Raw genomic sequence first — 4,588 nt, forward strand, 5'->3', positions numbered from 1 at the left:
TGCAGTACAAGTCTCTTGGAATTCAAGGGCAATCTATTGGCTTAGTGGTATGGAATTGTGCTGCTAATCCAAAGGCATGCAGTTCTAACTCACAAGCTATGCCAGGGAAGAAAGATGAAAAATTTCCTCCCATACATAGGATTTATATCTTCTGAAAGCTTACAGGAGGGTCAGCTTTGAGTCAATTCTGACTTGACAGTACACAACAACACATTTACAAAAATCCTATAAAAATATTTATAACTTATTTTTTTGTTGCTTAATAGTTTTAATTTTATTGTTATTGTGTACTGTAGAGTCAGAACTGACCCATAGCTGACACTCTGATGGGTTTTTACAGGCAGTTAAACACAGTAAGAGACAGCCCATCTTTCTCCTGTGAAGCAGCAGTTCAGTTCAAACCTTGTGCCTTTGGAACTGTAGCACAGCTTCTTACCACTAGGCTACTGGAGCTCCCTGGTTTTAATTTTAGATGTTAATATTCACAATATAATACAATATAATCTTTATATAATAATATAATCTTTTACAGCTATGTAAATTTACAATGAAAAACATTATCTGTCAACTTGGAAATGTTCCCTGAAACACAAGATTTTTTTTTCAGATGGAATCTCTTTGTTCTTTTTAATAACTGCTTCTTGGTCTATGCATATGTTTCACAAAAAGTACAGGTAATTGTAAACATTCTGGAATTTCCTTTCTTTACAATGCTATCCATAATTTACTATGATATATACAGTCAAATCCCTTTACATAGTCTCTGTACAATAAAAAGTTGTCTTTTTTTAATGATTTTTTTTATAATTTAGTTTGTTTATTTTTCATTTCAATGAACATCTACAGAGATTTTGGAATTCCATTCATTCATTGTTGCACCCTTCTCCCCGCACAAACCCCTCCCCCCCCCATTTGCTCCTCTCCTTGAAAAGCAAAAGAAAAACTCCCTCATTGGTACACAATCCCCCCACACCTCCCCAAACCCCACCCCAACCCCCAAATATAATCCACTCTGCAACCCTCATTGCGTACTCCTACGATAAAAATAATGCCCTAAAATATAATACTTTTAGACTATTCTCTCCCCCATAGACTTCAATGCCATAAACATATTTCATCCAGTTTTTCTCAGTCTTACCCCCACCCCAATGCCAGCCTCATTCTACAACCGTGGCACCATATAGGATTTGTCCCTTTGTGACTGAGATACTTCACTCACCATAATGTCCTCCAGGGTCACCCATTTTGAATAATATTGCATGAGTTCCTTGTTCTTCAATGCAGCATAGTATTCCATTGTGCGAATATACCACAGCTTCTCTACCCATTCGTTTGTTGATGGGCATTTAGGTTGTTTCTAACTCCTTGCTATTGTAAACAAAGCCGCGATAAACATGGGTATACATATATCTACTTGGATGTCATTTATGGTCTCTTTAGGGTATATTCCCAGCAGTGGAATTGCTGGGTCAAATGGTATCTTTATTTGCAACTTTTTGAGAAAGTGCCACAATGCTTTCCACAGTGGTTGCACCATTTTACACTCCCACCAACAGTGAATAAGGGTTCCAGTCTCTCCACAACCTCGCCAGCATTTGTTGCTTGCTGTTCTGTTAAATTTTGCTAGTCTTACTGGAGTGAGATGATATCTCCTGGTTGTCTTGATTTGCAGCTCTCTCAGGGCTAGGGATTTTGAACACTTCTTCATGTGATTGTTAGTCATCTGAATGTCTTTCTTGGTGAAGTGTCTGTTCATATCCTGTGCCCATTTTTCAATTGGAGTATTCTCCTTTACACAAGATTTTAAAATTTATCTGAGAAAGTACAGGCAGAAAAGGTAAAGACCACTCTCATGCAGTTTGTCTATGGAATGTCGATTCATTATAAATCCATTGCTATTGCAGGGGGGAAATTTTCAATAAACTTGTTTAGTATTTTTTCTAATTTGTTTTTAGTTCCACAAGTAAGATAAAATATATGACTGACTCCTTCTTCTCCACCCTGGCTAAACAGAGTTTATTAGAGAGAAGGTAAAGGCTATGAGTGAAAATCAGAGCATGCCACAGCAAACACTTTTGCAATGCCAATCTGACCTCACTTAGCGGAACAATGTGGGAAGACTTGATTATTTTCTTTACATATTCAGCAAATATCTGTAGAGAGGTAGAGTTTTCCAGGGACTGGCCATACTAGACCGGGTTATCAAAATGAAGTGTGGATGCATTCAGTCTTTCAAGAAGGATTCCATCCTGAAGAGGTCTGGACCAGTGGGTGTCTCTTAGTAAGGGATGATATGATGGGTTGTCTTTGTGAGCACCGGGTTACAGTCCTGTCCCTTCAGGGAGCTCTCTCTGCTGCCTCTAGAAGAAGGTCTTATAGTTCTCAGAGGATATCGGACTGCACATGCTTAAGAAATAAATGTAAGCTGGTTCTGCCTAAACTGCTTAGGGAGATTTAGTGGCATAGTCACAGGAGTACTTCTTGAAAAACTGAATGCACCCACACCTTATTTCCTTAATCTCATCTAGTATGGCCAATTCCTGGAAAATTCTACCTCTCCCCAGACATTTGCTGAATAGGAAAAGATTTACTAGCAACAAGAACATGATAAAATCCTGCCACATTGTTTCCCTCAGCAGAGAAAGAGACTGGCATTGCAGAAGTACTTGCTGTGACATGATCTGATTCTCTCACATTAGAGTTGCACTGCTAACCCAGAGATGGCACCTCTTTGGTGGTTTGAATCCATGAGCCATTCTATACATGAATGATGACCATTTCCCCCTGTTTGATTTACAACATCGGAAAACTCACTGGATGATCAGCTATGAATTAGTTTTGACTTAATGGCAATGAGTTTGAGAATTTGAACCTAGAAAGCAATTTGAACCAGTCCTTGGAAAAGTACATCATTCTTGGAAAAGTGGGAGGTCAATGAAGGAGGAGAAGACTCTCAACAAGATGGATAAACACTAACTGTAACAATGGTGTCGAGGAAGTAGAGATGATGAAGATTGCATATTGTGTTAAAGTAAGTAACTTCTTTGTGGTTTTCTGATCTAACACACCCTCCTTGAGATCTGGCTCTGGCTGTTTTGTCTTACTCACTGTCTCTATCCCCACTGAGAGATTTGTTAGTCATAATTCTTTATGTAGTAGCAAGCGCAATCTCTTCTCTGGCTTCTTTAGGCTGAATGGGGACATAGGTCTGTCTCTCTTTTGTATTGCCATGGAGTTAAGAATGACTCGGAATGGATCCTCCAGCAAGTCTTCAGAGGCTATAAATTGCACATGAGAAGATTACTCATCTTTCTCCCACAGAGCTGAAGTGAATTTGAACTATCTAAGAACTGGGTTGGGAATAGCAGCACCACTGACTATACTAGCAGAGTTCTGGGTCTGCCAGATGTTGTTATGTGACATTGAGTTGAGTATAAATTATGGCAGGCATCCTTATGAACAAGAGACCTAAACCCTGTCCTATCTTGCACCATGTTCATTTACTCTGATATACTTGAGCTCATTGCTGCATTCACTTTTTAATCGATCACTTTGAGGGTCTTCCTTTCTTTCACAGACCTTTCCAAGCATGATATCTCTTTCCAAGGAATAGCCTCTCCTAACAACATTTCCATAGTATATGAGATTATGCCTCATCATCTTTGTCTCCAAGAAGGACTCTAGCTGAACTCTCTCCAAGATATATCTATTTGTCCTTTTGGTAGACCATAGGATATTTAGCACTCTTCTTGACACTACACCATTGATTCTTCTTCTGTCATCTTTATTCATTGTCCAGTACTCAGGTGCATAGCAAGTGATTGAAAAGATCATGACCTGAATCAGGTGCACCTTAGTCCTCAAACTGACATGATTTCTCCTCATTAATTTGGAGAAGTCCCTGACTACAGACTTTCCCAGTGCAATACACCTCCTGATCTTCTGAGTGCTAGTTAGTACCAAGAGTATGGATTGTCAGTCTAAGATGAAATTGTCAACAATTTCAATATTTTCTCAGTCTATTATGTTGTTGCTTCTCAGTTCACCAATAAGAAGTTTTGTCCTTTTTTGTGTTACATTTTTTCCATTTTTGCACATTTTCTTCCTCCCTCATCCTTTTTCAGCCCTCCCTACAATGAATTCCTTCTTCCAGATTTTTGTCATACATATAATGCTTAATCATATATTCCTCTCAGATAATTGTTGCCCTCATCTACTCTAATGCAGTGTTCATTATCTACCTACTATTTTCCCATTCTCTCCCCAATCTCCTCATGTCTGTCCTATTTTATGACAGCAGTGTTATGCAGTATTGGTTCTTTTGTGATTGAGATACTTCATTCAGCATAATGTCTTCCATGCTCCTCCATGTTGTGTAATGTTTTATGAGTTCATTGATTTTCAATGCTGCATGATATTTCATTGTGTGGCTATACCATAGTTTTCTATCCATTTGTTTGCTGATGAGCACTTGAGTTGCTTCCAACTCTTTGTTATTGAATAATGTAGCAATAATTGGTCATGTTTCTAGTTTCTTTAGAGTATACTCCCAGTACCGGAAATGCTGGCTCAAAAGTTATTTTTTTTT

The sequence above is a fragment of the Elephantulus edwardii genome, unplaced genomic scaffold (assembly GCF_000299155.1).
Source record: "Elephantulus edwardii isolate Elephantulus edwardi_28Jun2011 unplaced genomic scaffold, EleEdw1.0 scaffold00059, whole genome shotgun sequence".
In the NCBI taxonomy this organism is placed as follows: Eukaryota; Metazoa; Chordata; class Mammalia; order Macroscelidea; family Macroscelididae; genus Elephantulus; species Elephantulus edwardii.